Genomic DNA, 26,368 nt, shown 5'->3' on the forward strand with positions numbered 1-26,368 from the left:
CAACGTTGGCTGAAACTTTTTGAGTGGCATCAGCCATTGTAAAATTTGCAATTCGTCCTGCGTCAAATACAACAGTACGCTCCATGCTGTATCATCATAATTTAATAAATAAAATATTCTCTGTTCCAAAGTACTTGCATCCAAAGGACAGACCTACAGAATACAGAGCCCGCTGGACTAGTGGCTCTCAACCTTTCCAGACTACTGTACCCCTTTCAGAAATCTGATTTATCTTGCGCACCCCCAAGTTACACCTCACTTAAAAACTACTTCCTTACAAAGTCAGACATAAAAAGACAAGTGTCTTAGCACACTATTACTGGAAAAATTGCTGACTGTCTCATTTTTACCATATAATTATAAAATAAATCAATTGGAATATAAATATTGTACTTTCCTTTCAGTGTCTAATATATAGAGTAGTATAAACTAATTGTCTGTATGACATTTTAGTTTGTATTGAGTTTGCTAGCGCTTTTTCTGTAGCCTGTTGTAAAACTAGGTAAATATCTTGAGTTGATGTACCCACTGGAAGACCTCTGCACGTATCCCTGGTTGAGAACCACTGCGCTGGACTATCCAAAGGTACGGATTAGTTAGGGTTTTTTTGACTGATCATTTTAATAGTTTATTGTAAACTGGACATTGCAGAAGGTGGGCATTTTTAGGAGGGATTTGGATGATAGGCCTGTGGCAATTCTTCAAAAAGGGCTGTATTTTTTTAGTTTAATGTATCCACCTATATAATTTGAAAGCTCATTTTATGACTGTTTAGATGAGGTGTGATATGGAGCTGTCAAGCAGTGAAGTAAGCCTGTAGGCAACCTGAAACAATGAGACCCAAAATGAGTGTTTTTGCACAGTTCCAGAAACACTGCAGTAGGGGTATGACTACAGTTCTTACTGTTTAAGTAAATTTCAACACTTTTTAATGGGGTGATTATGGGTCAGAGCTACCAAATGACAGTGTATTAAAATTTGTATTGGTTTTGCATGGGCAAGGATTTTTTTCCCCAGAAATGAAGCTGTTTAGCATGTTATCATTTAGTTGGGGATTGGTTCTGCTTTGAGCAGGGGGTTGGACTGGATAACCTCCTGAGGTCCCTCCCAACCCTGAGATTCTATGATTCTATGTTGCAAAAATGGCAAATCAACATTTTGCAATATATCAATGTGGAATGGTTTTACGTTGCACATTCTTAATTGTCAGTCTCTCACAGGTGATTATAGTAGTTTTCTATATTTTTCAGTTGAAATTTGTTGACCCGATCCAGTCCACAACCTTCAGTGTGAGACTGTAGCAGTAGATTGCATGCCCACAGTTTGTACTGCATAGTGGATAGATGTAAACACACATGCATTCCTAATGTAATGCTTCTCCATTTGTAAGCTTTTGTATATACAATGTAGCATTTAGTTTCTCTGGTAGAGAATTTTAACTTGTAATTGCCTTTGCATGCAGTACTAGTCTTTGAAATATTCTAGAAACTAGCTTTTTAATTCAGTGATGTTTATGCACAGGTCAGTATTAGTGTCAAAGATGACAATGCACAGCTTCATATTATGAATATGCAAAAGCTATGAGAGAAAGAAGTCACCTAATAAGAAGTAGTGAAAACAAAGTCCATGAAGAGCATGTTACAGCTCTTACCAACCATGTCATCAACAATATGACAAACCCATTTGACCCTGAATCACATCCAGAGGTGCTTATCAATGTATCTGTGGACTTCATCAGATAAACAAGGTTCACTACTGAAAATAGCAGATGTTGGTGAGGAAGAAATGAAGAGGTTTGTGAGAGGTGCATTTGGTTGTGGTGGGACATGAAGCTTCTTCAGCCCAGACAAGAAATCTGGCATCAAAACATTTGTTGACATGGCCAAGAAGACCAAATGTAAGTCTGCCAAGGGAGGGACAGTCCCAGTAGTGGTCAGTCCTGAAATTGCTTTCTGCAGATCCCTGTCCTTAACAAGATGCAGACATTTTTCAATGGCAACTGTTCTTAATGACCAGCAGGACTTGTGCTTATGACCCTCTTCAATGCTAATGGAACAATAAGAAAAGACAAAGCTGAATTAGGGTTGTGATGCTCTCTAAAGGGGAAGTTGTGATAGTCTACACAATTATGGTAATCATTTTAACAAAATTATGATAAAGCTTGTAGAAGGTGCGCCTTGTAAGGTATTATTGGAAAAGTTATAATATGCTGAATATTATTGTCCTGTTAAAATGTGTGTATCAACATTGTATATGGAATTATGAGGTTTTGCTATACGTTTGTGACTCAAACATGCTATGAGTCTGAGAAATGCCAACAGATTAGCTCTTCAGGAATAACAGAGGGACTATAAACAATGACCCCTGCATGTCACCCTGGAGACCCCTCAAACCGCACGTACAAAGAAAAGCAAGCAAGCAAGCAAGAATTTGCAATTCATATGAAGGACCATGGAACTGCCTGACCTCATGACACAGCAACGACTTTTCCAGTAAAAAGGATCAAGATATAAAAAGGGGTAACAAAGGCCCTTGACCCCCTATCTCCCCCACTTCCTTCCTCCCCCCCCCCCGAGTGGTGAATACTGATGGGGATTCTGAACAAAAGGACAAACTATTTTTGGGCAACCCAGAGGAACATATAGAAAACTAGCAAATGTTATATCTCTACTAGCATTGTGTATTACAAACTTTTAATTCACATGTAATGTATTCACCTGCTTTAACCTCTCTAACTTTTTTTCTTGGCTAATAAATCTTTAGTTTCTTTTACTAAAGAAATTGGCTTCAGCATTATCTTTGGGGAGAGCTGAAGTATATCTTGACCTGGGGTAAGTGACTGGCCCTTTGGGATTGGAGAAACCTAATATGGGGTGATTTTGCTTTTAATAATCTTTCTTCATAAAGTCTGGTCTGTCTGGGTAGCTAAGTAGGGGCTGGAGAGCCTAAGGAGGACTATCCGTGGCTCCATGGTAAAACTAATGTAGTGATCCAGGAGTGCACACTTGTTACTGGTTTGGTGAAATCTAATAGAGTATACCACCAATTTGGGGTGGCAGTCCTGTTTTCTCACTGCCTGACCTGGGATGGACTCTCTCAGCTGTGACCCCTTCTGGGCACCTGTGACATGGGCATTAGCTGAAAGCTCAATGAGCTAAGAGCATGCAACAAAGAAACGGCAGTGTACATCAGATGCTGTGGATGCCAAACAAATGATGGGTACAGACAGATTCCACTACATTTGATGAATTGGCTGCTGAGTACTTGAGGCAGGTCCTAAAAGGATTTGAGACAGCTGATTTTTGCAATTGAAGTCTTTGACTGACATGACAACAGTAACTCTGTGGAAATCGCAGAAAGACCATGCTGAAGAGGAGCTAACATTGGACGCAAGAAAAATACTGGTGGTTGGTAGAAACCTTTTTCATGGGGGTCCCAGGAGTCCAAATGTGGTATCCAACTACCAGATGCTCTTAAAATGCCTCTGAATTCAAAATGCACCTGAGCGTGTAGGAACACAAACACTCCTTCTTGCTGGAGGCTTTTCCAGTGGATGAAGTAGCAAAGTCCATCACCAAGAGAGGTGTTGAAGCCCAAGACTTGTAAAGTACTCAAGAGGAAGCAGACACAAAGATGCTTCTGCATGCTATATATGCCAATATGGCTTTTGGGTCTCTTGGTGTCAAAGGAACCATAATAATTTGGTCAGTTGACATGTTTTGGTCCTTCCTGTTCACTAATTTCCAAAAATGGAACACTTGTTTCAATCCCCATGTTAACTGGCAAGCATTGCTTTACCCCTGTACATGGGACTTTTGACACAGTAGCTCCTGACTTCTGCAAGGTGCTTCCTGCTGCACATGTATTAGCAGGGTGTGACTCTGTGTCATCCATATTTAGTTTTGAGGGAAAAAAATCTGTTTAATGTTTTTGTCAAAACAAAGGGAGTTTATTTACCTCATTAAGAAATCTTTCCCAATTGGGAGACCGTGACTGACCAGCTGCAATTTCTGCAGCAAGGCAGTTGATAGCAGTGCTGTATTACCAGGGAGAAAAGGGTGCCCAGAGACCTGAATTGCTTGCACCCCAGTCTCTCCATCAAAAAGGAGAAGTGACTGGCCAAACTCCTACCATGTGAGGACAGTTTTGAAGAGCATGTCAAAAATGCATCTTGGCAAACAAAGCTTTGGATGTCTTCACATATATGCAAACCTGATATTGGATCACCATTGCTACATGGATGGAAAAATGTGGATCTACTTCATGAATTCTTCCAGGCATCTGAGGGTCTACAAGACCTCATTTATGTGCCCCTGTAGGGGTTGCTGCATGATCAGCTCTGTAGTCAGAACAATCTTCCCTGAACACAACTGGGTACATGCCAAGGCAATGAAGACTGTGATAACCCACCCACACTCAGCAGAGATCATAATGGTGAACAAGATGCTAACAATGACTAGAAATGACGCCAATGCTGTTGCATTTCAATGATTCCTGTACAAATTTATGATTAGACTTTTTTCTTTTACCCTTTAGACTGTGGTTGGGATACTTTGAGGTCAGAAAGAAATCCAATTTTTTTGTCTTGAAATAATACATAGCCATTAAAGTAACAAACAAATGCATATATTTCAAAGTGGTTATTTCAACGTGTTGATGTCATTGTTTAACCTTTTTCAGAGTAGCAGCCGTGTTAGTCTATATTCGCAAAAAGAAAAGGAGTACTTGTGGCACCTTAGAGACTAACAAATTTATTAGAGCATAAGCTTTTGTGAGCTACAGCATCCGATGAAGTGAGCTGTAGCTCACGAAAGCTTATGCTCTAATAAATTTGTTAGTCTCTAAGGTGCCACAAGTACTCCTTTTCTTATTGTTTAACCTTGTTTTTGTGGTAAGGGCACCACTTGACAAATCCACATCAGACCACTTTAAAGTGGATACATCTTTCAAGTGATGTGTGATGTGCCTATGTGTGTAGAAGGTGCATTAAGTTGACCAAACCGGTGATGTCTGCTGCTCGCCTATGAAGAAGGGGTATTGGTTTTGTGACCTAGCACAGGGATGCTGAATCTATGGCCCACGGACCATACATGGCCCACCAGAGCCCGTGGCCTGCTTCAACACAATATACTCATGAGCATTAATGTTTTGTCATGTTTACATCACTTTAGTTCACACAAGTGTGTAAACAGACAATACTTTCTAAATACATATGCAATAAGCTGAACTTAAAATAAAAATCAATACAGGTGACTTATTAAAATATGTAGAATCTGTTTGGCCCACCCAAGGTTGTGCTTAGTTTTACGTGGCCCTCCTGTGACAGAAGGTTGGGCACCCCTGCACTAGAGCATTGAGGTCATTCTGCACGCAGGGCGCAGCATAGAAAAGCACACAGCCAGGACCGGGCATGGGAATCGGGGCCTGGAGGATGAGCGGAGGGTGGCGTCAGAGGAAAGGGGACTTGATCTGCAGGCTGGAGAGGAATTGTGCGGGGCTTTGGAGGGGAGGACTAGAAGTTTGACCTTGACGTGGTAGGAAGGGCAAGCTAGTGGAGAGATGAAAGGGGGGATGTGATTGGTTAGATGGGCGAATGGACATACAAAGTACTGAACAGAGTAGAGCTTCCAAATCTCTGATCTTCCAGTATCACCTATGAGTGGGTGACTATAATCAGCCACTGGACCAGATCCCCCCCTTCCCCACCACCAAATGCATGTAACTGATTCTGATGCTCTTTAATACCTGACCCTTAGCCTGTGTGGACAGCTTGGCGAAAGGAATGCAGTGTTCAGCATCCTGTCTTGGTTTCTCAGCTCGTGTGTGAACTCCTGAGGAGCATGTCAGGATGGCGTATAGCCCTTGCCCCAAGCAACAGCGCTTCTCCTAAACTTGAAAACACCATGGGCCAGAGTCGCAGCTGGCATGCATTGGCACCGCGTCATTGAGATCAGTGGAGTTGCACCCATTCACAGCGAGAGGATCTGGCCCTCCTCTCAAGAGCTCCATTGGTAGCTCTTTTGACACCAGTGGCTTACAATACTATAGGAGAGGAGGAGAATTGGGTCCAGTGCTGCTTACTTCTACTCTAGAAAAATCAGGAATAAGTTCTGCATAAAGTGTCCTATAGAAATCTGAAGGAGAGTAAATCTTGACTTGATTTGAGGGACCAGCTAGACTTGCAATCAGTGCTCACACACTCACTGCCCTGTGTTCATGTCACAGGCTGGGCTTTGCACCCAAGCTCAAGCCTGCACTGCTGCATTACCAAGGCATTTCCAGCTATCCCACCTGTGGCGATGCTGAGCTTTCCTGGTTAGAGCTGCTCTACAGCGTATCTGAGGTTCTGCTGTTTTTCATTCTCCTTTGATTGCCCTCCTCTCTGGGGCTAAGACCTACCCAGTGGCATTACAGGGACTCTCCTCTTCCTAATGGCCCAGGCTCAAGCCTGCCTTGCAGCAAACATTGCAGTAGCTCTCCTGTTCTCTCATCTGCACCCAGGCTCAGAGCTGCTTTGCAGTACTACATCACTTCCCTTGGGTTCCCTAATATTCTCTGCTCCCCAGCTGGAACCCGCAATGCAGGAGCTCCCCTGCTTTTCCATTCTCCTGATTCCCCATCTCTGGCCTGTACTTCAGGTCCCCTTCCCTTTTTAATTTGCATCCTAAGTTGGTCACCTCATTTTACATTAGCGTCCAGCTCTGGAGAAACAATGATTTTTTGCAGCTGTATCAGCATTTAAATCGAATGTTATAGGGGTGAGGTGGAGGAAGAGACGAGAGGCAGGGATTTGTACCAATGGCACTGTTTGTGCTATCTATCCTCCTTATTAGTGTTACAGCCAGATATAGATAGGACTTAATTAAGCCCTGTTAAATGCCTATCCAAATAAGATTTAACTTCTTGTGGAGTTGTCGTCTGGAATGTGACATTGATGCGAACTGAATTAAGTGACGCCATTTTGGCATTCTTGGTTATGTGGTTACTATGCAGCTAATACCCTGATTCACTGATAAGTTTCTGTAGGTTTTGTGTCTCATATGATGTGAGCAGAATTTATTATGGAAATTTACTTAATTTCTTAGACCATTTCAGGTTATCCACAAAACTGACTAATAGTTGGCTAAAAATTTGTTAATGATGAGGGCGGGAGTATGTTCCTTCCCCCCACAGAATTCCTGCTTCTCAGGGATTCAGGTTGTGAGTTTTAAAGCTAGGCACATGTAGTAATGTGCAAAACAAAATAATCCTAAATGCAATTGTGTCTAATCTGTGTGCAGAATGACATTGATTGCACAAACAAATCTGGTAATTGTGTGCACGAATGATCAGTTGCATGCCAGTTGACTTACCAATGAAAATTAAATATGCAATTGTATGCACCTAATTTTAAAAATCAAGGCTGAGTATTTAAGTGACCTGACAGTCACAGGTGCTAAGTACCCACAGCCATTGACTTCTGACGATGTGTAGAGTGTTCAGCACATTTGAAAATCAAGCCAATTATTTAAGTGCCAAAACTTCAGGCTCTCAAATCTTGGAAAGTTTTCATTTCAGTTCTTAAAGTTCCTGGTCTCTTACGGATTTTTAAGTTAATATCTTACTTAATTGAGGTTTTTAAGGCAAGAGATGCTGTCAAAATAAAAATCCAATTTTAAAAACCATTTTCCTTTGGTGTATTAGACAATTAAAACTGAATTAATAGTACAGATCTCATTTAAACCTTTAACTTTGCCATTTGTTTACTTTTTTCATTTTACTTTACCATCAGCTTGGCTGGTTACACTAGAATGGTCTCTTCCAAATCGCATGCACTGATACAATGCTGTTGTGTTTGAGGTGGGTGCAAATTACTTAAATTTAAATGAGGCCCTCTTTTCATGTAAACTGTTACATCTTTTAACGATAAGAAAGCAACTGAAAATAGCTTTTGGCATCCAAAGCAAGAATTTAATTTATTTCCCCAATATATTTACTCAAAACAAGTCAAGAACATCTATTTACACAGCAAAATCTGTTAAACACACAGTGTGTTCAGCCTATATTTAGAAAAAGTTGATTGACAATCTTCTGTTTTTCTATGGAGAGGAACAGAGGCAAAATAATTACACTAGAAATTCAAATAAGAGTTTGCTTTACTTTAGCACATGGTGACATCTTACACATGAACTAAGATGTAAGGTTTGCTCATGGTTGGCTATATCACTGAGGACAGGCAAAATGCAAAGGGGCCTAAGAGCAGAAATATGTACAAACTGGTAGCCTAGAGTAAACCTTGGTTAATGCATCAGGAAGGCAGCAATCCTCTGTGGAACCTTGGGATCAGCTGTACTGGAAGAGACCTTGGTGTTAGCGGACAGCAAAATGGATGCGATATTGCAGTGTAACTTGTTTTGAAATTGAGGTAAGTACACAGACACCCTGTCACAGAGAAGGGAAGCAATCTTCCCACTTTGCATTGTGGTGATGAGATCATACCTGGAATATTGTGTTCTGTTGGATGTGGGAATTCTAGAAAGAAACTGAGAGAGTTCAGAGAGAAAGCAACCCAAGTGCTTCAGAAGCTGAAGGGAGAAACTATAGGGAGAAAAACCAAGCAGGCTGGATTTTCAGAACGACCACCCTGAACAACCCAAAAAATCCCACATACCCATGTGCAATATGGGGACCTGTGTCCATTCATCAGGGCAGAAGTCAGAATTGTAGATGTGATAACGGTGTCTAGTCAACGATCCTCTTAAATGTACATTGCTTTTAGCTCCATACTTTACATTTTATTTTGAAGGGATGGTGCTTCAATTTGTTGGGCCAAATCCTCAGCTAGTGTAAGTCAGCATAGCTCCCTTAATGCCATCTGAGTTCTGCAGGTGGGAGAGGCCTGGCCTAGTGATGTGAGCAGAAGACTGAGAGCCAGGATCTTCTAAATTCTCATCCCAGTATTATCAGTGGCTTCCCTCTGCAGCTTTGGGCATGTCCTCGAACCTCTATGCTTAACTACAGAACGGAAAGCTAATATGTTGCCAGGTTTCAGAGTAGCAACCGTGTTAGTCTGTATTTACAAAAAGAAAAGGAGTACTTGTGGCACCTTAGAGACTAACAAATTTATTTGAGCATAAGCTTTCGTGAGCTACAGCTCACTTCATCGGATACATTCGGTGGAAAATCCAGTGGGGAGATTTATATATACACACACACACACACACACACACACACACACACACACACACACACACACACACACACACACACACACACACACACACAGAGAACATGAAACAATGGGTTTTATCATACACACTGTAAGGGGAGTGATCACTTAAGATGAGTCATCACCAGCAGGAGGGGGGGAAGGAGGAAAACCTTACATAGTGACAAGCAAGGTGGGCCATTTCCAGCAGATAACAAGAACGCCTGAGGAGCAGTGGGGGGGGAGGTGGGGTGAGGGGGAGAAATAACATGGGGAAATAGTTTTACTTTGTGTAATGACTCATCCATTCCCAGTCTCTATTCAAGCCTAAGTTAATTGTATCCAGTTTGCAAATTAATTCCAATTCAGCAGTTTCTCATTGGAGTCTGTTTTTGAAGCTTTTTTTGTTGAAGGATAGCCACTCTCAGGTCTGTAATCGAGTGACCGGAGAGATTGAAGTGTTCTCCGACTGGTTTTTGAATGTTATAATTCTTGACATCTTATTTGTGTCCATTCATTCTTTTACGTAGAGACTGTCCAGTTTGGCCAATGTACATGGCAGAGGGGCATTGCTGGCACATGATGGCATATATCACATTGGTAGATGTGCAGGTGAACGAGCCTCTGATAGTGTGGCTGATGTGATTAGGCCCTATGATGGTATCCCCTGAATAGATATGTGGACAGAGTTGGCAATGGGCTTTGTTGCAAGGATAGGTTCCTGGGTTAGTGGTTCTGTTGTGTGGTGTGTGGTTGCTGGTGAGTATTTGCTTCAGATTGACAGAGCCAGAAGAGTACCCAGCAGTCACCTACTACAGGACAGGCCCAACAAAGAAAATAACAGAACGCCACTAGCCATCACCTTCAGTCCCCAACTAAAACCTCTCCAACGCATCATCAAAGATCTACAACCTATCCTGAAGAATGACCCATCACTCTCACAGATCTTGGGAGACAGGCCAGTCCTTGCTTACAGACAGCCCCCCAACCTGAAAGCTTATGTTCAAATAAATTTGTTAGTCTCTAAGGTGCCACAAGTACTCCTTTTCTTTTTGCTAATATGTTGCAAGAGCATGGTGAGAATTTGTTCCCACTTGTAGAGTGCTGTGGAAATTAGGAGTTTGTATAGATTAGTATCAACAGCTGTTGCTCAGCCGTGCAGTCGTGGGTGTGTGTTACGAACTGTAAAAGAACCTTAAACTCTTGCATGCTGGTGATAGACTGTACTGAACATTCTCCTAAATATATAGGAGTCAAGTATTGTGGGTTGGGAAGGAATTATCCCTGAGGTCAGATTGGCAGTGATTTTTTTTTTTGGTGGCGGGGGGCCTTCGTCTGCAGCATGGGGTGTGGATCACCTGGGCATCTCTCTCCTAATTAATCAATGCCCTACCATTGCTGGGATCTTGGGCATTGGTGGCACCTTGGCCGCCTCTGTTTTGTCTGTGGCAAACAGTTTAGTCTCCTGAGGACTGACATGCTTTGGCTTAACTAAAGCTACTGGGCTCAGCAAAGGAGTATCTGGATGAAATTTAATGGCCTGTGTTACACAGGAGGTCAGACTAGATGTTCTAATGATCCCTTCTGGTCTTAGGCTCTGTGAAACTAAACCATTTTAAAAATACTAAGGCCCAATGTTGCTTTATTATTTCTCTTTGCTAGAGCAAGCATGGATTTTAAAACTAACACCTGCTTCTAATCAGTGGACGGCAGACTCCAGACCACTGGTAGTGTCACTGATTTCCATGGTTGGCCTTTCTGCTCTGTTACTGGTCTTGGGGCTCCTAGTTCTATTGCATTAGATATCTGTTGCTTGTGCAGAAACCAGTTCCAGAAATAGTCAACATAGGACTGGTGCATAATTCTTCTGCTCTACTCCACGCTGATTAGGCCTCAACTGGAGTATTATGTCCAGGTTTGGGCGCCGCATTTCAGGAAAGATGTGGACAAACTGGAGAAAGTCCAGAGAAGAGCCACATAAATGATTAAAGGTCTATAAAACATGACCTAGGAGGGAAGATTGGAAAAAATGGGTTTGTTTAGTCTGGAGAAGAGAAGACTGAGAGGGGACATAAGTTTTCAAGTACATAAAAGGTTGTTACAAGGAGGAGGGAGAGAAATTATTCATCTTAACCTCCTGAGGATAGGACAAGAAGCAATGGGCTTAAATTGCAGCAAGGGAGGTTTAGGTTGGACATTTAGGAAAAATTTCCTAAGTGTCAGAGTGGTTAAACACTGGAATAAATTGCCTAGGGGGGGTTGTGGAATCTCCATCATTGGGGATTTTTAAGAGAAGGTTAGACAACCACCTGTCAGGAATGGTCTAGATCAGGGATGGCCAACCTGAGTCTGAGAAGGAGCCAGAATTTACCAAAGGACATTTCAAAAGAGCCACAGTAATACATCAGCAGACCCCATCAGCTCCCTCCCCCTGCTCCCAGCACCTCCTGCCCACCAGCAGTGCTACCGATCAGCACCTCCCCGCTTCCCCTTCCCTGCACCTCCTGATCAGCTGTTTTGTGGTGTGCAGGAGACTCTGGGGGGAGGAGCGAGGGCATAGCAGGTTCAGGGGAGGGGGCAGGAAGGGGTAAAGTGGGGGCAGAGCCTGTGGCAGAGCCGGGGTTGAGCCCCCCCCTGCACATTGGAAAGGTGGCTCCTGTAGCTCCAGCCCCGGAGTTGGTGCCTATACAAGGAGTTGCATATTAACTTCTGAAGAGCCACATGTGGCTCCGGAGCCACATGTTGGCCACCCCTGGTCTAGATAATACTTAGTCCTGCCATGAGTGCAGGGGACTGGACTAGATGACCTCTCAATGTCCCTTCCAGTCCTATGAGTCTATGATGATCACTAGCATGGCTTCATCTTTAAAAGCATCTTGTGGGGTTTCTAACACATTCAGCTGAGCAGCCACATCCTTCATGTACTTTCAGTTTTAACCTGTGGTTTAGTGCCTTTGTCTCTAAGTGACTTTTGTCAGTTTCATTTAGCCTTTTATAACTCTAGAGACAGAGAAAATGTGTTAGGCTTGCACCGAGCCCATCCAAATCATGACTGAACTATAGGCAACATCCTCTATGGTGCAACCTTCTAATATAATCAGCTGTTGCAATCTCAGATGCTGAAGGGATGATGCTTATTTTTATCTCTGCCTTTCTCTGCCTGCCAACCCACTGGCTGGGTGCCTGATGGCACTCTTGCTGGCAAACATGAGAGAAATGCTCTTCTTTCAGGTTGTCACATGCAGGTTCTATGGGGGAGCTGATTACCTTGGCTACTAGTAAATGGCTCTCTAAGGTATGTTGTATTCACACAGATCGGCTAAACTTAGCTAATGGCTTTTTCCTTCATATTTGTCACAGCGATTTGGTGTTTCCAACTCTTGTGATTGTATCATGTGTCTTACAATATTTGATGGGCTTCATTCTTACAGCCCCAGCTTCTGGGCTCATGTGATTACATGAGAATCTCCGCCTTCACTTTGGGGGGAAAAAAGGCAAGTTTCCCGGGCTTCGTGGCTGCAGAGAAAAGCTTGAAAATGTGATTCCTAAAGGCTCAAAATCCAAAAAGCAAATAAAAGGATCCCAAGTTCATTATTTAAAAAAAGCCAAACAAAACCTCTTGATATTTTAAAGACAATTTGTGGTTTTTGGGGGGCTGGACTTTTTTAAAATTTGGAACATTTGGGGGGTGGAAAATTGGGAAACTCCATGTAGCCACTTCTCAGCATACTGTTTCACAGTCGCATTGCACAATTGGCTTCTGGCTCTGTTACCTGTCCCATATCTTCTCTTCCCCCCCCCCCCCCCCCCGGCTCTCCTTTTGCTTCATACCTATGTGTAAAACGTCTAATGTTCTTAATCTTCAGATGAAATATGTTAGCATAATAGACTTTTCCTTATTAAGTGTCTACAAGTGGCTGATCTGTCTTGGGGTGAAAGACAGCATGAAGAGGATGGAAAAGAATGACTCTGTAGTCTCCATTGGTTTGTCTATACGTGCCAGCTTCTGGTGAAAAGTGCCTGGAGCAGGGTTGTAAAGAGAATCTCCCCCTTTTTTAAAAAAAGTATTCCTACCCAAGCCTGTTAAGAGTACATTTGCGTTACTCTGCTGGTGCATTCCACAGTAACCTGATTTTCTACTGCTGTGTGTCCTAAAATCATCTCTCTGGGCCCCTTCGGGTCCATTGTTTGGTGGGAACGTCTGACACTGGTTTGGTTAAGACAGATCTTCTCTGGTATAGGGTGACCAGATGTCCTGTTTTGATTGCGCCTTTTTCTTATATAGGCACCTATTCCCCCACCCACTGTCCCATTTTCTTTCACAGTTGCTGTCTGGTCACCCTTCTCTGGTATAAAGTGCAACTGGGAAAAGAAAACTAAAATGGTTATCTAAGGCATCTGGAATATTACTAGGCATCATTTATAGTTTAGATCAGTGGTTCTCAACCTATTGCATATGCAGCTCTCTGTTATATGGGTCTACATATTTACTACTGTATGGCCTCGAGGATGTCACGGGCCACAGCTGTGTGCTGATTGGGCCGCAAGCTGCCCACATGCCATGGGTTGAGAACCACTGGTCTAGATGTTTTCTCATCCAAGATCTAGAACGATTGATTGATTTTAATCCGACTCCCGCAGTGCACCATTTATGGTGTGACATTGACAGCAACTACCAGGGGAAGAGGAAGAGATATCTGATGAGATAATTGGCTCTGTGGATGAGGGGAAAGCAGTGGACATGTTATTCCTTGACTTTAGCGAAGCTTTTGACATTTTCCACCCCAGTATTCTTGCCAGCAAGTTAAAGTAGTATGGGCGGGATGAATGGACTATAAGGTGGATAGAAAGCTTGCTAGATTGTCAGACTCAATGGGTAGCGGTCAATGGCTCCATGTCTAGTTGGCAGTGGAGTGCCTCAAGGGTCGGTCGTGGGGCTGGTTTTGTTCAATATCTTCATTAATGATCTGGAGGATGGTGTGGATTGCACCTTCAGCAAGTTTGCAGATGACACTGAACTGGGAGGAGAGATGGATACGTTGGAGGATAGGGATAGGTTACAGAGGGACCTAGACAAATTAGAGGATTGGGCCAAAAGAAATCTGATGAGGTTCAACCAGGACAAGTGCAGAGTCCTGCACTTAGGATGGAAGAATCCCATGCACTGCTACAGACTAGGGATCGAATGGATAGGCAGCAGTTCTGCAGAAAAGGACCTAGAGGTTACAGTGGACGAGAAGCTGGATATGAGTCAACAGTGTGCCCTTGTTGCCAAGAAGGCCAATGGCATTTTGGGCTGTATAAGTAGGGGCATTGCCAGCAGATCGAGGTATGTGATCGTTCCCCTCTATCTGACAATGGTGAGGCCTCATCTGGAGTACTGTGTCCAGTTTTGGGCCCCACACTACAAGAAGGATGTGAAAAAATTTGGAAAACGTCCAGTGGAGGGCCAAAAAAATGATTTATGAGGAGAGGCTGAGGGAACTGGGATTGTTTAGTCTGTGGAAGAGAAGAATGAGGGGGGATTTGATAGCTGCTTTCAACTACCTGAAAGGGGGTTCCAAAGAGGATGGATCTAGACTGTTCTCAGTGGTAGCAGATGACAGAATGAGGAGTAATGGTCTCAAGTTGCAGTGGGGGAGGTTTAGGTTGAATTAGGAAAAACTTTTTCACTAGGAGGGTGGTGAAACACTGGAATGTGTTACCTAGGGAGGTGGTGGAATCTCCTTTCTTAGAAGTTTTTAAGGTCAGGCTTGACAAAGCTCTGGCTGGGATGATTTAGTTGGGGATTGGCCCTGCTTTGAGCAGGGGATTGGACTAGAACCTCCTGAGGTCCCTTCCAACCCTGATATTCATAGATTCATAGATACTAAGGTCAGAAGGGACCATTCTGATCATCTAGTCCGACCTCCTGCACAGCGCAGGCCACAGAATCTCACCCACCCACTCCTATGAAAAACCTCACCCATGTCTGAGCTATTGAAGTCCTTAAATCATGGTTCAAAGACTTCAAGGAGCAGAGAAGCCTCCCTCAAGTCAACCATGCCCCATGCTACAGAGGAAGGCGAAAAACCTCCAGGGCCTCTCCAATCTGCCCTGGAGGAAAATTCCTTCCCGACCCCAAATATGGCGATCAGCTAAACCCTGAGCACAGGGGCAAGATTCACCAGCCAGATACCCAGGAAAGAATTTTCTATAGTAACTCAGATCCCATCCATCTAATATCCCATCTCAGGGGATTTGGCCTATTTACCCTGAATATTTAAAGATCAATTACTTACCAAAATCCCATTATCCCATCATACCATCTCCTCCATAAACTTATCGAGTAGAATCTTAAAGCCAGATAGATCTTTTGCCCCCACTGCTTCCCTTGGAAGGCTATTCCAAAACTTCACTCCTCTGATGGTTAAAAACCTTCGTCTGATTTCAACTATATATATTTCATATAAACTTCCTGGTGGCCAGTTTATACCCATTTGTTCTTGTGTCCACATTGGTGCTGAGCTTAAATAATTCCTCTCCCTCTCCTGTATTTATCCCTCTGATATATTTATAGAGAGCAATCATATCTCCCCTCAACCTTCTTTTAGTTAGGCTAAACAAGCCAAGCTCCTCAAGTCTCCTTTCATAAGACAAGTTTTCCATTCCTTGGATCATCCTAGTAGCCCTTCTCTGTACCTGCTCCAGTTTGAATTCATCCTTTCTATGAAGAGAAAAATGGAAAATTGGGCAAACAATATTTGTTAGGCACTTACAGTCCAAGCTTCAAAGGAGACCTGGTCCTAGGCCACAAGGGTACTGAAACCTAAATTGAGGGGAGTGTGTGGTACCCACTAAGGAGTGGAAGAAAAATGGACCAATGCAGGAATGTAAGGATTGCAGTAAATTGCCAGCATGGATATAGCAGAGTATGTAGCAATGAAACCATCTCTCAGCAAAAGTGCTCTTTCTGCTCCATGAGTAGCCTATTTTAGGAAGTTGATTCCATAAATGGACTATGCGGTATGCTTAGAATGCTTTTGGAATGTGGTTTTCCAGTTCTGTTACCTGAAAGATCACTCTACCCTTTTACTCTCTTCTCATACCAAAGCTGTTCCATCCCCCTAATCATTTTTGTTGCCCTTTTCTGTATCTTTTTCAATTTTAATATACCCTTTTTTGAGATTGGGTGACCCAGAATTGCACGCAGTACAATAGAACCTCAGCATTACCAACACCTCAAGAATGGAAGCTATTTGGAACTCTGCAATGTTCATCACTCAAAGAAAACATTATGGTGATTGGTTTCAGAGTAGCAGCCGTGTTAGTCAGTATTCGCAAAAAGAAAAGGAGGACTTGTGGCACCTTAGAGACTAACACATTTATTCGAGCATAAGCTTTCGTGAGCTACAGCTCACTTCATCGGATGCTGTAGCTCACGAAAGCTTATGCTTGAATAAATGTGTTAGTCTCTAAGGTGCCACAAATCCTCCTTTTCTTATTACGGTGATTCTTTCAAAAGTTTACAACTGAACATTGACTTAATACAGCTTTGAAACTTTACTATGCAGAAGAAAAATGCTGCTTTTAACCATCTTAATTTAAATGAAACAAGCACAGAAAGTTTCCTTATCTTGTCAAATCTTTTTTTAAATTTCCTTTTATATTTTTGGTAGTTTGTTTAACACAATGCTGTATTGTATTTGCTTTTTTGTTAGTCTCTGCTGCTGCCTGATTGCATACTTCTGGCTCCAAATGAGGGATGTGGTTGACCAGTCAGTTTGTAACTCTGAGACTCTACTGTATTCGAGTTGTGTGTGTACCATGGATTTATATAGTGTCATTATGATATTTACTGTCTAATTATCTATCCATTTCCTAATGGTTCCTAACCTTCTGTTCGCTTTCGGTTGCACATTCAGTGGATGTGTTTGAGAGATCTTGGAGTCATTGTGGATAGTTCTTTCTTGAGTGGTAGCAGCTAATTTAGACCTCATTTTGTATGGATAGTTGGGATTGTTTTTCAATGTGCATTACTTTGCATTTCTAAACGCTGAATTTCATCTGCCACTTTGTTGCCCAGTCACCCAGTTTTGTGAGACCCCTTTGTAACTCTTTGCAGTCTGCTTTGGACTTAACTATCTTGAGTAATTTTGTATCATCTGCAAACTTTGCCACCTCGCTATTTACCTCCTTTTTTTTTTTTCAGAACATTTCTGAATACGTTGAACAGCCCACTGTGGTGGTCCCAGTACAGATCCCTTGGGGACACCACTATTTACCTCTCTCCACTGTGGAAGCTGACCATTTGTTCCTACCCTCTGTTTAACCGGTTACTGATCCATGAGAGGACCATCCTTTAGCATATAGAAGAAAAGGAAAGAGCTGAGGTTAGATTGGGAATCTCCATGAGGCAGGATCAGAGGAGAAAGCTAGATGTTTCTAGGGAATCTGCAGAAGTACATGGGTGTTGATGCTTATCTAAAATTGCATTTGGGGCTAGCAGCTGAAGAAGAGCAGAAAGGAAAGGTAGCAGGGGTGTTAAGATGAATACACTGGAAATCTGTGGATGTGTCAAAGGCTCTCCCCAGCGTTCCTGAGCATTTGTGTGTATGGACTAAATTCTGCCCTTGAAATTGCTCATGCATCCCCAGCTGACATCAGTGTAGAGTGACCAGAGAGCAAGTGTGAAAAATCAGGACAAGGGGTGGGGAGTAATAGGCGTCTATATAAGACAAAGTCCTGAATATGGGGACTGTCCCTATAAAATTAGGACATCTGGTTACACTACATCAGTGGGATCTGTGCGTATATATCTAGTAAGCTGGTTACATCTTCAAAGCCCTGCATAAACACTAGTAATTTCTCACAACAACCAAATGAGGGAGGGAAGTCGTAATATCCCAATTTAACTGATAGGGGAAACCGAGACCTAGGATAAGGGCCAGATTTAGGGCTTGTCTATATTGGTAAAATTACTGGCATAGCTCTGCTGGTAAATCTTCCTGTGTAGACACTCTTATTCTGGAAGAAGAGTGTTTTCCTGGTTTAGGTTATGTCGCTTTGAAAACTGGTAATCTTCCCCATCTAGACAAACCCTTATATATTTGGGATCTTGTTAGTCCTTTGTCTAAGTTAAAGAGCCCTCTATTATGCAATATGTTCCCCATGTTGTACCAAGAGATTTTGCACAATGTAGGCACTCCGAGTGTGATCAAGTCACCTCTTAACCTTCTCTTTTTGACAAAATTAGACTGACTCAGACTAGAAATGAGGCACAATTTTTTAACACTGAGTATAACTGGGACAACTTCAAGGGCTGTGATAGATTCTCTATCACTAGGAACTTTTAGATCAAGATTGGATGTTTTTTTTTTCTTGAGACACCCTAGTGCCCATTGAAGTCAATGGGAGATGTAGGTGCCCAGCGAATTAGGCCCTAGGTGATATTCTCATATCAAGCAAATGACAGAGTTGGGATTAGATCTTGGGGGTTGCTGGTTCACATCCTTGTACACATTCTTTTAGGTTACACTGATTATACTGCCTGGCTGAAGGCAGAATCTGGCCCTATGTGTTAACCTTCAGATTTTTGTCCCTCTTCTTGGTGCCTTAAAGTTCACCATCATGAATAGGAGCCAAACGAGAAACAGGGTTGTAATCGGATCTGGAAAATGGTGGGACTGAGAATGAAGTGCTTATGAGCTGTCCGTAACCTCCTGCCAACATCAGCTAATTTGCAACACTGAGACAAGGTAACAGCTGAGGGCTATGTAGGGAGATGTGCCCTGCAGAACATTCTCTCAGACTGTACTGTGGCACTGGCCCTGGGCCAGTAATGCTACAGACACGCCATGACATTAAAAGGCCTGGCAGATATTTTAGGCAAGGAGAGGTTGAGGACAAGGAATCAGGGGGCCAAGAAGAACCAAGAATGGCTCGGTAAATTTGCAGCTAATCGTGTGCTGGGGAACAAGGAGTCTCAGGAGGGAATTCTTCCTACGTTGGTGGGAGAGGAGAGTGGGAACAGGCCAGAAGGCAAAGCATTTGCTCTCTAGATTGAGCAACTACCACAGGTTTGCTATCCTCATCCTCATAATCTTCCCTTAACAAATGCCACTCCTTTCTCATGTTCTCCCTGAGTCATGGCTTTCCAGGCTTCAGCATGTGCAGAATGTCGCTGAACAGTGTCTCCTGTATAAAGGAGACAGCCCATATTCTCAAACCGCTCATAGCTTCTCTGTCCATTTGAAATTATCCTTGTTTTAAAATTGTGCGGAGTGAGTGTATTGTTTAATCACAATAGTTTTATTGTAGGATTGCTCAGGAGTGCTGGGCTAGGGACAGTTCTTTCTAACCCCCTCCTCCGCGCCTCCCCCCCCCGCTCTTTATTTCTCTAGAAAAAGGAGCATTTAGCAAAAATTTTTTTTTTTTTTTTGGAGGAGTCTGAGAAAGTAGGAGTATGTGGGTAGAAGAAGCTTGTAAAACAGGGTGTATGTGGGATTTGAATGATGCAGAGGGTTTGTACTGGTCTTCTGCATGGGGCAAATTTCTCCTATAAAACAATAAGACCAGAGTCTCAAAGATGTGGAAAAATACCTTTGGGGATCTGAGTCTATATGCCTGCAAGCAAATTGAAAAAAGGAAAAGAATCCTAAAATTTGGTGGTCGCAGTGAGCTTCTAAAACATTTTTTTTTATAGTTGTTTATATTCTGCCTTTCTTATAAAAGCGAAAAGACCTAAAAATACATCGTCCCTGTTGGTAAAGGTATTGCTCCTAATAGCCATACGGGGATCTTAAGAACCCTCTAACAAGTCACCGTGTGACCCTGGCTTGAATAAACTTTGCCAGTGACAAGTGGTAGTTTTGCAGGCCTGGAGAGTTTGAGGAAGTTGTTTATAAACTAGATGTCTCTCTTATGATGACTTGTTCTGATCACTAGGAAGAGGAAATATACATGTGCTGCCTTAACCAACTGGTTCTTCCTCACTAAACCCCTTTGTTTGTTGTTGTCTCCCCCCCCCACACACACTTGCTGCCTTTTTAATGTAAGAGTTCCAAGGGCTCATTCAATGATTTCCTCTGTTCCTTAGGATGTTGGATTGTAAACTGTGAATCGGGCAGAGAGGCTGATTCTGATGTCGCGTACACAGAGCGTACAGGGGATTGGACTAGATGACCTCTTGAGGTCCCTTCCAGTCCCGTGATTCTATGAAGTCAGTGAAATTCTAGCAGTTTGGAAAAGCCCTGGTGGGACGAGAGTCAGTTCCACTGTCTTTTATTGGTCTGTAAAACACCATGAACATTTATGGTGTATTTAGTGCTTATTAAGGCCCCTAAGCATTTCAGCAGGCTTTGGATCAAGTCCTCAGTGACTGGTTAACAGGACAAGCCAGAGGAAGCTATTACACTTTGTGCATATTCCAGCTATGAGTCCTTCTGGTCAGACGCCCAAGGGTCTGACAGACTGCCTGTGTCATGTGCACATGGCCACGGTGCTGGGATCACCAACCTGACATTCACTTCAGCACTCTGCTTTCTAGAGGTGAAAGGCAAGTGCGGCTACACCCTGTGCAGCTGTGACCCACTCCTTCATGCAGCTGACTCAAAGCTGAAAAGTCAACAGTTTTTTCTATCCTGCATTACCTCCCACTAATTAAAAACCGGAAGGTAAAAACACAGCCAACACCTTTCTATTTCCCCAATCAATAATAGGGTTTGCCTCTGTATCTGGAACCTTATCTTGCAGGCGCAGACTGATAACATGGTTTAGTAATAATACTGAGCATTAATGTAGCCCTTCAAACCACTATGCATCCATTAACCAAGAATTTCCACAATGCCCCCTGGGAGCTGGAGGGGGGTAATGTCTTTAGTCCATTTTACAGAAGGAGAAATTGAGACAGAAAGGTGTTTGGACTCACCCAAAGCCATGATTCAATGGCAAAGGCAGGATTTTAGTTCAGGATCGCCCTGGCTCCGAACCAGTCCTCCTCTGGAGAGGAATGTTTATCCTCATGGTTAATGCATGCCGGAGGTGAGAGTGCAGTCCTTGGTTCTGCCAGAGTTTCTGGTGTGGCTTTTGGCAAACCACCCAATCCCTGTGTCTCAGTTTGCCATCTGTAAAATGGGAAGAATAATCTTTCTTCATCCATTAAGTTGGGAAATCTTTGGTAGGGACTGTCTTACTATGGGCATGTGCAGCGCCTAGGGCAATGGGGCACTGATTTTGGTTGGGGTGTCTGGGAGCTATGGGAATACAAATCTGACATGCTGCTGCTAACAGAAATGAGCCCATCCTACCCAGTAACTGGTCAGCTGCACAGAGGCAGACTGAATCCTCAGCCCCAATTCACTCAGCATTTCATTGGTAGTCCTGTTTCCTCTCTCCAGAGTGCAGGATTAGGAGGCATCTGGCACTGCCAGAGAAATTTGCTGCACCTGTTCTATTGTACCCCGACTCTGCTATTTCAGACTCGTCACTTTCCCTTTATCTGGAGGAAAGTACCCTGGTGTGATTCAGAAGAAAATCTCCTTGTGCTACATGCCAGTTGAGGGAGTGGGAGGTGGCAAAAGCAGTGGCTGTTGCTGCTCACAAGATCGAGGAGATGGCTCCATCCCTAAAGTTTCACCTGCCCTTGTGAAGATCTACCTTGCTCTGCTTCGCAAACCCCCAAGCCCTCTGAACGAACTTCAGCTGCTTGTATGCAGGGTGATCGCTTTTAAATTTCCTCCTTCCAGGCGCTGCCTTCCTTATACCCCTTCTGCTATAATCTCCGGCCATCTCCTTGTGTGCTGGAGAACCAAGCACAGAATGAGATGGCTGGCCTGATCATGCAGATACTAAGGAGGAGGGCTTCCTTATAGCAATAACCAAGGGGAATCTCTAGCAGCCTCCTTTCTGTCTGCTACTACGCTCCCAGCCCCTGCTTGTCTTGGGAGAAAGGAGCCCCGTGCTGATTGCATCTTCCTGCCAGCAGAACACCAGCTGCATCATCACCCGTTGCCTCCCCCCTCACTTTCCCTGGTGTCTGTATCAATCTATCACTGCTGCCTTTCCCATCTCTTTCGGCTGCTTTTCCCATTTGACTATCACTTCTCCATGTCTCTCTTGCTTTACGTTAATGTAGTTCACTCCTTGTTCCAGGCCCTCTTCCTGTCTTTGTTTATTCTGCTCTTTTTCCTCCCCTCCCCCTGCTCCTTTCCTAAGCTTTTGCCCATGGCGGTAACATAACTGGAGCATATACCAAAGGAGCTGCTGCTTTGTTGCTCTTTCAGTGCCAGGTTGCCATTTAATAACGGGTCTGATTACTACAAAGGAAATAACACACCGGTGCAACCCTGATCCTCTCATCTTAAAGTTTAATTAGAGATCAGGGTGATGTACAGAGGCCTCTGAACACAGGAGTGGTTATGTGGTGTTGAGACATTTGCACCTGGGTTGGGTGATCCAAGATCACGGCTGCCTCAGCTCTTAATATGGACTTTATTGATCCTCGATCTCAATCTTGGTTCTCTTTCTCTTCTCCATCCACTCCCCCCATTCTTGTTATTAGCTTGAGGCCTTTCCATTTGGCTGCTGTTCCCCTGTGTTTGTGGGTTTGCAGTGTTGATCCAGGCCTTTGCAGTTCAGTGTTTGTAGCAGTTGGATTAAGTGTTATGGGGCAGCAGGTATCTTTTGGACTACTACCTTCAAGTCAATTCAGTGATCTTGCTGTCCTGTTTGATCTCCATGGAGAATAGAGAACAGGGGAAGCATGGGCTGGGACTGGGCAACAGAGCTTGAGCATCTCCAGTGGTACCAATAATGCTGGGAATCTTTATTTTGTGGACATGTCCGTTAGGGACCAGACTGAAGTCACCCAAGCATTTTGATCATCATGGGCCAGGCTTTCAAAAGAGCTCCACTCCCATTTAGGCACTAGAATCCGTGGCCAGCTTTTCAAAGAGCATGGCATGTGGGCCCTTTATAAACCTGGCCATGAATGTCCTCCATGGGAGCTGCTGGGTGCTCAGCAATTTTGAAGATCTGGTCTCAGTCATGGGAGCTGAGCGTTAGAAAATCTGGCCCAATAATCCTGGGCTGCATTTGAGCCAGTAAGAATACTCTAAACCTCTGCCTTGCTTTACTTGCAGTAAGATGCAGGCAGAGGACAATAACCTAATTTCAGTCTTGATAGTCAGTTTGCAAATGCGTGGCCCATAGTCTTCCCTGTATCTCAGAGCAAAATTACCCTTGATGTCAGTGAGTGTCTGCCATGGCTAGTAGTTATCAAAGGTGCACTGTCCCCTAATTAATATTTATTCTGGTGCAGAACATTTGTTTTATCTTGGCTTCTCATTGGTTTAATTAAAATGCACACACTACTATGTCCTCTTAAGGAGACTGCAGTATGTAAATTATTGAGCCCATTAAATGCAGTGGACAGTGTGGAAATTCTCCAAACATGTTGCTCGCATACTTAAACAGTTGTGTGGCTTTGATGTTTGCCTGTAATTTAGTTGCTAATCAGTTACAAAAATTGTCGCGTCCATCAGTTGATGCAAACTGAGAATCTTAAATTCATCCCTGTTGGAGGAGATGTAAACCCAATATCCTGACTTCTGACCTCACCACCTCTTTTCACAAGGTGCAGGAATTTGATCAAAACATTTGGCCATCTTCTACTTGCCTAATATTTCCTCCTGCAGTTTCAGCTGGTCAAGGTATTCACTTCTTGTCCCAGACTGCCGGCTGCTGCTGCTGATACGTGCTACCTAGGACTCCTGTTACACTATATTATTATTATTTGTGTTGTAGTGCATAGGAGCTCTAGTGAAGTTATCCCTGTTGGGTTAGGTGCTGTACAAACAGAATGAAAAGATTCCCTCTCCTGAAGGTATTGGATCAGAGAGAGTAAACCTGATGGAGCACTTGGAGTTTGCAATGGCTGTAAATCATCTTGTGTCCGTGGACACCAGTTATCCCAGGTGTTGCTACAAGCATTAATTGTACCAATAGGTTGTGACATTGGGGAGCAGGTCTCCACCCATGTCTGACTGTACTGGCATAGTCTGCAGTGCTTCTAGGTGGGCAGCTGCAAATGCTGCAGTTGCACCTATTTTTGTTGGTCATCCTATTTGCATCCCACAATGCAGCACCTCATGCTTAGACATTACCCAGAAGCTTCGGCAACAGTGCTAAGATGGGTGCCTCAGGATTCCCAGAGTCCAGTAGTACAAGCACAGGTGTAAGGCATGTGGACCTGCCCAAAAGATTCTGCTGTGTGGGTAACCCAGCACAGTTAATAGGGCAAGCATTGTGAAGACTCCCTTCAAGCAACCAATCTGCCTGCAATGGTTTCCTCACAGTGTAGATGCAGCCAAGATGAAGCCCTGCTGTATCGCTTAGTAGCCTCTTTGGAGGGCGCACTAGAATCCTTGGCTAAACACATGTTAAAGCAAGTCATGGTCAGAACCAGTGCTTTGGGGGTGTGTGTGTGTGTGTGTGTGTGTGTGTGAGAGAGAGAGAGAGAGAGAGAGGGATGCTGCTTCACAAAGAAACAGAGTGATACTAGTGGTATGCGATTCTGTTATCCCAATGCAGACCATAATAAGAATCTGTGTCTGAGTGGGAGAGAGAGGCTAGTTCTGTAGCGTTACCAGTGGGATTTAACTCTGTAATTTTCAATTTGTATTGTATGCTGCTCAACTCTTGGGAATCAAAGAAACTTCACACCACTCCTAGCATAGCTGCAGAACTATCAGAGTTACAAGACAAAGGGGGCTACAGAACAGTACTTTGTTTTCCATATTTTTGTTTTTTCTACAAGAAAAAACAAACTTGCCATTGAGTCAGAAATGAGACCTATTTACATTGAAGCGGCACCAAAAGATGTGCTTCAGGATATAGTGAGGGATTGGAAGAAGAACAGACATTCCCCAGCTGATGTCAGAGTATAAAAGTATTTGCTGTGATTCCTTCTTCCTTCCAAAGGATTATAGTGAATTTTGGTGCTGATGAAACGTGCACGTCTGGCAGATGTTGAAGTCTCCTAATTATTCTTAGAGCCGGTGCAGGATGGGCAGTAATAGCACACGCTTCCTCCACACTGCCCTGCAAGGGCATTTTGTCCTGTACCTAGAAGGTCCACTCTAGCAGTTGATGGAGACTAAAATCGTACTTCCATCTTTGATATCCCTCTGTCTAAATTTTTTTGTGCATGATGTGGTCACCTCTCCACCTGGAACTGGACTGAGGCCACTGGATCATTTCATTGAAGAGCTGTGCAGTGGCTTTTGGTGCTTTATGTGAACCAGCAATTCAGAGGTGATAGACTCCATATCTCCTTGCCAGGGCCTTGAGCCCTCTAGAATGTGATCGGTTTTCCAGAGTCTGGGTCTTCCTTTCACAGGAGCATGCAACTGCTGTTAGTGTGATGAGAGCTGCATGTGTGTCAGAGGTGCACGTCTATTGCCCCCCGTTCCCATTTCCTGGCTTCCCTGAATCCGGTCCCTTTCAGACTGGCTTAGTTGTGCTGAAAGGCTCCCCCCAGGACAAAGGCTCCTTTGTAGACAGCTGCAGCTGGTCGCATCTATGTCCTCCTCTCTCCATTGCTTCTAAACGCTCGCCAATCCCCGCAGTACCATCCGGTGATGGCAGTGCCTCTCGGGATGAGCGTTGCTCGATTATTTTTTTTTTTTTTTTTTTTTGGGGGGGGCCAGCCAATGGGCATTTGGACACTGACATGTTACAGAAATGACGCTGTCGAGGAGGGTGTCACAGAAGGTACTGCCGTGTTTTTTTTTTTTTTTTTTTTTTTTTTACCCATGTGTGGGTAACATGGATAACTACTCCCTGCAAGCAACAATAGGCCTCACCCCCACCTCTCCTTGCATTCACTATTAGGACCTTCCATTTATAAAGCCAGCTCCCCAAGTCCTGCCTCAGTTTCCACCTATCCTTACTCTGTCAACGCTCCCATTTGACTCCCTCGTCTTTCATTCATTTCAAACACTGTGCGCGGGTGTCATCGAAGTGCAGCCATTGCTGGGGTGGAACACAGCAACGCCATGCAGCTGTGACTTGGGAGCCTGGCCGCAACTATGGGACTGCAAATTTGTACTGTCCTGTTTCTGTCATCCTCAGAGTGCCTGCATTCCCATTTCTGGTCCCCGTAGCTGCTTAGGTGGGTGCCGAGGAGGGGAAAGTGAAATC

The 26,368-nt window shown here is 43.7% G+C and overlaps 1 protein-coding gene and 1 long non-coding RNA gene across 16 annotated transcripts in view; both read left to right on the forward strand.

Annotated features, from left to right (window-relative positions):
• The window catches only part of BIN1 (bridging integrator 1), a 157,306-nt gene that overhangs the window by 15,914 nt on the left and 115,024 nt on the right, over nt 1–26,368 (forward strand). The window lies entirely within an intron of this gene.
• LOC122458045 lies at nt 11,735–25,079 on the forward strand. The gene is made up of 3 exons (XR_006277861.1): nt 11,735–11,928; nt 24,407–24,410; nt 25,068–25,079. It is a non-coding gene; the product is annotated as an uncharacterized LOC122458045 (long non-coding RNA).

Source organism: Dermochelys coriacea, chromosome 11, assembly GCF_009764565.3.
Source record: "Dermochelys coriacea isolate rDerCor1 chromosome 11, rDerCor1.pri.v4, whole genome shotgun sequence".
Lineage (NCBI taxonomy): Eukaryota > Metazoa > Chordata > Testudines > Dermochelyidae > Dermochelys > Dermochelys coriacea.